Source organism: Schistocerca americana, chromosome 4, assembly GCF_021461395.2.
Source record: "Schistocerca americana isolate TAMUIC-IGC-003095 chromosome 4, iqSchAmer2.1, whole genome shotgun sequence".
Lineage (NCBI taxonomy): Eukaryota > Metazoa > Arthropoda > Insecta > Orthoptera > Acrididae > Schistocerca > Schistocerca americana.
In genome coordinates, this window is record NC_060122.1 from 122,294,932 (window position 1) to 122,303,342 (window position 8,411).

An 8,411-nucleotide genomic window follows, 5' to 3' on the forward strand; every position below is an offset into this window, starting at 1 on the left:
CACGGCAACCAGTATTGTACTTGCCGATACACAACCTACATAAATATCGTACTACCCGATACGCGGTCTATAATGTGACAATACACACAGTCACCAAGTTTCGCTCTACAACCATCTGAAAACTTATTGATGACGTGACCACTTTCAGAAGTAATTGACTAGGCCTTGTCCAGCACATCACTTGTTTTACAATTCCACTAAGAAAATGCCGTGTGGCTAGGGCCGCGCGTCGGGTAGGCCGTTCACCGACTGCAAGTCTTTCGATTTGACGCAACTTCGGTGACTTGCGTGCCGATGGGGATGAAATGATGATGATTTGGACAACACCCAGTCCCTGAGCAGAAAAAAATCTCCGACCCAACCGGGAATCGAAGCCGGGCCTTTAGGATTGACATTCTGCCACGCTGACCACTTTTTTTTTAAATATAAAAACCTTTATTAAAAAAAACTATGTTACACATTCCAAATACATACTAAGTTATACATACATGAAGTTATTTAAACAAAACGGTTTGATCATTTCAATTACGCTGACGTTAAGGAAAGACAACAGAAGATTGTGTTACTGACTAAATTACCAGAAAGAATTAAATTAAACATCAAGAAAATTTTTTTTAAAGACATTCGAACTTCAACCTGAAGAAGTAAAATCAGCACTTCGAATTATGAGCTGCAATCTTTACAGAAGCATAATTAGTTCTTTATGATGGATATCAGCAAGTTGGTGGGATAATTTTAAATATAAAGCAGTTTAATAATCATATTAGCCAATTTCTGAAATACTTGAGAATGGCGGAAAGGAGATATATAATAATGTTGACTAGCCTTCCAACTACATTAATTGCATCTAAGTATCTGAAGTGATCAGATCTATATAATCAATCTTTCACTGCAAAAATGAACAGGGCAATATGCCAGCCATTGAATATTACATTTATCAGATAGAATCTTATGATTTTAACCAATCGATAAGGACATTTCTATAAAGACTGTCTTTTTCCAAATTTCTAGTATAAGCCAATAATGCACCTTTAATGTTTTGTGTTTGGCACTATTAGACACACAATCTCAATGTCACATAAGTTCTGTACATTAGCTTATAAACTTCAAAAAATTACTCTCTGAAGTAGAAAAGGCACACATCATAAATATACTGTAAAATCTTAAATAGTATCCTTAAGGTAACTACAATACATCACTGTCAACACAGTCTTCTTTTTTATATTAACCAGTGCCCATTCTTTCAAATACAATTTTTAGCATATTACCGAACTTTTTCTTGTGATTCGAATAGCTTCTAATTTTGTGGAACTCACACAGCATGTGTACCTTGAACTCTATGATGCTATCGGATCCTACACTCCTGGAAATCGAAAAAAGAACACATTGACACCGGTGTGTCAGACCCACCATACTTGCTCCGGACACTGAGAGAGGGCTGTACAAGCAATGATCACACGCACGGCATAGCGGACACACCAGGAACCGCGGTGTTGGCCGTCGAATGGCGCTAGCTGCGCAGCATTTGTGCACCGCCGCCGTCAGTGTCAGCCAGTTTGCCGTGGCATACGGAGCTCCATCGCAGTCTTTAACACTGGTAGCATGCCGCGACAGCGTGGACGTGAACCGTATGTGCAGTTGACGGACTTTGAGCGAGGGCGTATAGTGGGCATGCGGGAGGCCGGGTGGACGTACCGCCGAATTGCTCAACACGTGGGGCGTGAGGCTTCCACAGTACATCGATGTTGTCGCCAGTGGTCGGCGGAAGGTGCACGTGCCCGTCGACCTGGCACCGGACCGCAGCGACGCACGGATGCACGCCAAGACCGTAGGATCCTACGCAGTGCCGTAGGGGACCGCACCGCCACTTCCCAGCAAATTAGGGACACTGTTGCTCCTGGGGTATCGGCGAGGACCATTCGCAACGGTCTCCATGAAGCTGGGCTACGGTCCCGCACACCGTTAGGCCGTCTTCCGCTCACGCCCCAACATCGTGCAGCCCGCCTCCAGTGGTGTCGCGACAGGCGTGAATGGAGGGACGAATGGAGACGTGTCGTCTTCAGCGATGAGAGTCGCTTCTGCCTTGGTGCCAATGATGATCGTATGCGTGTTTGGCGCCGTGCAGGTGAGCACCACAATCAGGACTGCATACGACCGAGGCACACAGGGCCAACACCCGGCATCGTGGTGTGGGGAGCGATCTCCTACACTGGCCGTACACCACTGGTGATCGTCGAGGGGACACTGAATAGTGCACGGTACATCCAAACCGTCATCGAACCCATCCTTCTACCATTCCTAGACCGGCAAGGGAACTTGCTGTTCCAACAGGACAATGCACGTCCGCATGTATCCCGTGCCACCCAACGTGCTCTAGAAGGTGTAAGTCAACTACCCTGGCCAGCAAGATCTCCGGATCTGTCCCCCATTGAGCATGTTTGGGACTGGATGAAGCGTCGTCTCATGCGGTCTGCACGTCCAGCACGAACGCTGGTCCAACTGAGGCGCCAGGTGGAAATGGCATGGCAAGCCGTTCCACAGGACTACATCCAGCATCTCTATGATCGTCTCCATGGGAGAATAGCAGCCTGCATTGCTGCGAAAGGTGGATATACACTGTACTAGTGCCGACATTGTGCATGCTCTGTTGCCTGTGTCTATGTGCCTGTGGTTCTGTCAGTGTGATCATGTGATGTATCTGACCCCAGGAATGTGTCAATAAAGTTTCCCCTTCCTGGGACAATGAATTCACGGTGTTCTTATTTCAGTTTCCAGGAGTGTAATTTGTTAAGAACGTAGTTAACAAAATTTCCCAGCAACCAGTACACAGCATTATTTTTTGCTTCTGGGAAATAGCGTGCTTCAGGCCTGTGTATCAATGACAGCGATATATACTCAGGGGATGTTCTTGTAATCAGAGCTATTTGCTCCCGGATCCACTTCCAACTATTCGTGTGACCACTGCAAGTATATCTATGAATTACTGTGTCAACTAGATGGCATTGTTGACATAAATTTGTTTCACAGAGTCCGATTGCGTGCAGTCTTTCATTGGTGCTAACTATGTTGTTAACTGTCTTGTACCATCACGTTTTTATATTAGACGTGAGCACATTAGAACTAATGTTTTTCCAAATCTCAGTCCACTCAATGTTTGGAAACTGTCGTTCTATTTTGTTTCTTCCTTCGCTTTTCTTTCGTTCCCGCATTATGGCTCTCGATGTTAAGTGTCGGGACTGCGTGAGTTCGACACTGACATAACTAAACTCAACATAGAAAATCCTCACGTGCTGTAAGCGACTGTTGATATTCTGCACGTCAATCGAGGGAAGCAGGCTTGGAGGTTTAACGATCTCGAAAAGTTGGCTGGTTATGCTTTCTCGCGAGTTTCCTATTAAATTAACTTGCCTTTTGATAAAAAGAGCAGAAGCTTTATCCGTTATATCAGTTAACCCTAGTCCACCATTTTTAGGATCTAAAGTGGCTACTTTAGCAGGTACTCTGAACACTTCACCTCTCCACAAAAAGTTTGTGATTTTGGACATTAATCTCCTCGCTATCATTCTTGGTATTGGAAACAGCTGGGCAGTATAATAAGCCTTAGCAAGGATGCATGAGTTGATATACTGTGTTCTTTGGACTTGGTTCATGTATCGAGTTAAATTCTCTACAATGGCTTCTTGCAATTTATCTGCTGCAACTTTCCAATTTAAAGCAGTCATTTTCATAGGGCATGCTGTCAGGGTGATCCCAAGTGTTTTATGTTGTCGGACTAATTTTGCCCACTCAACGTTGATGTTATCAAAACCTCTGAGATTTAACATCTTACTTTTTTTTCCGTTTGCATCGGCTCCAGATGCTCTACAGTACGAATCAATCACTGTTGCTAGCGTGGTTACCTCGTCATTATTCCTTATAATGACCCCTATATCGTCAGCATAGGCTCTTATAACTGTTTTATTTCCTGATAATGTTAAGCCTTTTAATGTAGCATGGACATGTCGGAGGAAAGGTTCCAGCGAAATGGCGAAGAGCGACATGGACAGAGGACTTCCTTGAGGAACAACTCGTTGTATTTGCATCGGCCTGGATTGTTGACAATTCACCGCTATTTTAGCATTTATTCCAGTTGCTATGTTCTTAATCAACTGTACGACCCTATCGTTGAAACCTATTTTCTTCAATGTCTGTAGAAGATATTCATGGTTTACTACATCGAACGCTTTATAAAAATCTAAAAACAATAAAGCACACTTTATGTTTGTTACAGAAGTTATTACAATGATATCCCTGAATTCCGCTAGATTTTGAAAAATGGTTCTGCCTTGCGCACAGTTCTGATGTTGACTAATAATTTTATCTGTAAGGCATGAAATTCTCTTGTTTATTATTCTAGCTATTAATTTATAATCAGAATTCAGCAGTGAAATTGGACGAAAATTATTTAAATCTTTGTTTCCATTATTTTTTGGCACCAGAACAATTTTACTCTCCTTAAACTCAGCCGGAATCATTTTACCCTGAATAACCTCATTTACAATGTCGGTGATTTTCGCACCTACTATTGGTCAGTAACGGATGTAAAACTCTGCTGGCAGACCATCCGGTCCTGGGGATTTTTTTGGCGGTGAGGCGCGCAGATTCTCATACACGTCTTCTTCACTGACAACCTCGAGAAAATGATCGTTGTCATCTTCTGTCAGCTGTGGGGCTAGAATGTCAAGGAATTCTTCCAAGGAAGCGTCACTACTTTGATGCACAGAATATAGCTCGCAATAATAGCGATAAATCTCGTCCATGATATCCTGCTGGGTTCTGAGAATCGTACCGTGTTTTGTTCGAATTTCTTCAATAAAAGTCCTTCTGCCGTTTTTCGTATGCTTCACTAAATGATATAGGGAAGTAGTTTCATCTTCTGACACCGAATTTGCCTTCGATTTTATTTTCAACCCTTCCATTTGATTTCTCTTGATATTAAGTAACTTGGCTTTGACGGTTTTGATGTCTGCTATCCGAAGTGAGTAACCTGCTGCAACTTGATCATATAGATCTCTCAAAACGGAATAGTAGTATTCTATAGTGCATTTCATTTCCCTTGCACTCTGGGCACTGTATTGAATAAGAAATTTCCTCAACTTTGGCTTCGCCATTTTAACCCACCAGTCAATAGCAGCGGCATATCTACTATGGGCTCGCAGGCATATTGCCCATGTTTCTTTAATCAGATCTTCTAAATCATGATTTACTAACAAGGAAGTGTTCAAATTACACTGATTCTTGAATCGGCGAACCGGCTGTCTTGTTAGATTTATGCAAGCTAAGACACTTGAATGGTCTGAAAAGTACGTAGGAATGGTTTCTACTTTTGTCACGGAAGTTACAAGATTTTTAGAAATATATAGTCTGTCAATCCTGCTACGTGATGTTGCCGTGACATAAGTGAACTCAACAGTGGAGGGGTATTTGATTTCCCATATATCCTTTAATTCTAAACCAGTAACTAATTGTTTTAGTTCACTTGAGAAATTAAAATTAAGTAACTGATCTTTTCGATTTAAAGCACAATTAAAATCACCTCCAAGTAATAACTGTCTTGGCGATTTCCTTAACAAGTATATCAAGTCATCTTTGAAGAAGCGTGCCCTGTCAGCTCGATGAGAACTTCCTGAAGGGGCGTACAAGTTGATGATAGTCACATCATAGATATTTAGTCATATTCCCCTTCTGGATTCCAGTCGTTCCACCTCGCTTACTGTAATCCCTTCCCTCACCAAAATAGCTGTTCCAACACTTGTTTCGGGAGACACATTTATGTAACTGACAAAACCGGGAATTACCAAATCCGAAATTAGAACTTCTTGTAACAGGGCAATATCAGTCGCGGATTCGTACAAAAATTCCTTAAGGGCCGATAATTTCAAACCGGTCGTGATTTTATTTATGTTTACAGTGGTGACAGAATAAGATTGCGTCATCGTGCTGTCACTATGTAGTTGTTTTGATGAACTAATTTAGTTTACTGTGGTTCAGGGTTCAGTTAAGCTGTAACAGTTTTCTCGGAAGGCTGAACATGGAATAACACTTCAATCAGTTTATTAGTTACTGTCCCTTTTTTTTCTACTTCTGATGTTTTCTCTTGTACCGCAAGCAGACTGATTTCCTGGTAACCTTTCTGATTTTTCCTCCAGTGATTCGTCTACGACCGTTTCGGACTGAACATTCTTTGGGCTTGGGTCGCCCCTACCGGATTTTCCCTTCCCTTGGTTACGAGATATATTCTCATTTGGTTGCGTCCTTATTTTACTTCGCGGCATATCTGGAGCAGCAGCAGACGCTTCAGCAATTTCGGTTGCCGGCGCCTGCCCTGAGGTGTTGCCCGTGATTTAAGTTTGGCCACCACTTCCTCGTTCTTTATTAATTTCACTCACTTTCTGATCGAGGGAAAGAAATGGAGACTGCAGTTTTGCAGCCTCTCCCTGAATTTGTTTATTAACAGATAGATTCTGATCTTTGCAATCGGCTACTGCACCTGTTGTTTCTTGCAAATTAATGCTGCTTACAACCCCTTCATATTCTGGTACCGTGTGTGCGTTATCTTTCTGTTCATTAGTTTCCATTCGCATTTTGCCTTCAGGTTCCTCTGCCTTCTCATCGCACTGTTTTTGCTTGCGAAGTGAGGGAGTGGGACAAGACAGCTAGTCCTCTGAACAACTATCAGTTATCTCCAGAGGTCGTTTTTTCGGTTGCGTTTCAGTTCACGAGTAGTGGCAACAGGGTTTCCGTTTGTTGTTAACGTTGGAAATTGACTGTTATCGTGAAGGGAGACATCAGCTTGGCCCGCTGCGTTAACATCCTCAACCAGTTGTTCCGGGCTATTCTTTGGTAACAGATCATTTAAGGTAAGCTTCTGACGCTGTATCAAATTACTTTTAAGAACAACAGTTAGCCGCGAACATTCCTGTCTGAAGTGGCCGGTTTCGTTACATATATGACATGTAGCTTCCTGACCTGTATAAACAATTTGTGCCTTATACCCACAAACAGTTATGTGAGACGGAATATTCGTCTTAACGTCCATCTCTACACAGCGGACCCCGTTAAAACACTGCAGTTTAAAGCGAGGCGAGCCGGCCGCGGTCGTCTCGCGGTCCTAGGCGCGCAGTCAGGAACCGTGCGACTGCTACGGTCGCAGGTTCGAATCCTGCCTCGGGCATGGATGTGTGTGATGTCCTTAGCTTAGTTAGGTTTAAGTAGTTCTAAGTTCTAGGGGACTGATGACCACAGCAGTTGAGTCCCATAGTGCTCAGAGCCAAAGCGAGGCGACCATCTTTCATTTGCAATTGATTTAACGTCTCCGTAGTTTGAAAGAGCTTCCTTAATCTTATAATTTTCAATTTCAATGGGAAAATTCAAGACACGAACGGTTTTATAATGAATATTCGCTCTATAGATGGAAACCTTACTTTTATAACCATTTCTATGCACAAAATCTACTTCATAGCCCCACTTTCGTTACACTTTATCAACAGTCGAAGCACTGATTAACTTGACAAAAACACAGTATTTTTCCTGATCCAGTTGCCAGGTATGAACGGTCTCATAATTTAGACCAATTACCTGTGTAATCCAGTCATCTATTTCCAGGGATGTCGGCTGAACAGGACGGGATTCCTTGTCAAAAGCAAATACCAGAGTATTCTTCCTGAGGTTTGTAGCCATGGTTAATCCAGCGAAGCAATTTCGGTTAAACAACCGAAATTCCAAGTAGCAGCAGCAAGACCAGAAAGAGCGATTAGATCACAAGGAACAGGAACGAACACGGAGATTAACGGATGGACGGCACTCGGCAAAGCACAAGTACAGCGATGCAAACACTGAAGTGCAGCGCAACAGTTAACAGCGGCCACTCGCGAGCGCGGCTGAAAAGGAACTGAAATGAGAGGGAGCCAACAGCACCCGGTGTTCCCAGGCGGTCACCCATCCAAGTACTAACCGGGCCCGATGTTGCTTAACTTCGGGGATCGGACGAGAACCGGTGTATTCAATATGGTATGGCCGTTGGCATTAGAATTCCACTCCTTAATAACCAAAGAAATTGCTCGTTTACTCGTTGAGGGATTCTCTTCAACGTGACGCAGCACAGCCTCTTAAAATTCGACGGTGCGGAGTCTCCTTGGAGTCCCGCCTGCTGACTGTGAATGACCCCTTTCTAGAAACAGTTGCGTAATTGAGGCGAAAAGGGTATGCGATGGAGTCGGACATTGTGGGGAACGATCTCAGTAAAGATGACGAGAAACTCCTCCATTACCGCGAGATTCGCCGTCCAGAAAGATCAAGTCGGGGTATTCTACAAACGTGTACTTAATCATGTTGCTGTAACACTCACAGACAAGAAAATGAGCCTCGAACCA

At 43.3% G+C, this 8,411-nt stretch overlaps 1 non-coding gene across 1 annotated transcript; it reads right to left on the reverse strand.

Moving 5' to 3' along the window:
- Nucleotides 1–7,944: 7,944 nt before the first annotated feature.
- On the reverse strand, nt 7,945–8,063 carry LOC124614627. Its single transcript, XR_006979758.1, has one exon. It is a non-coding gene; the product is annotated as a 5S ribosomal RNA (ribosomal RNA).
- Nucleotides 8,064–8,411: the final 348 nt, after the last annotated feature.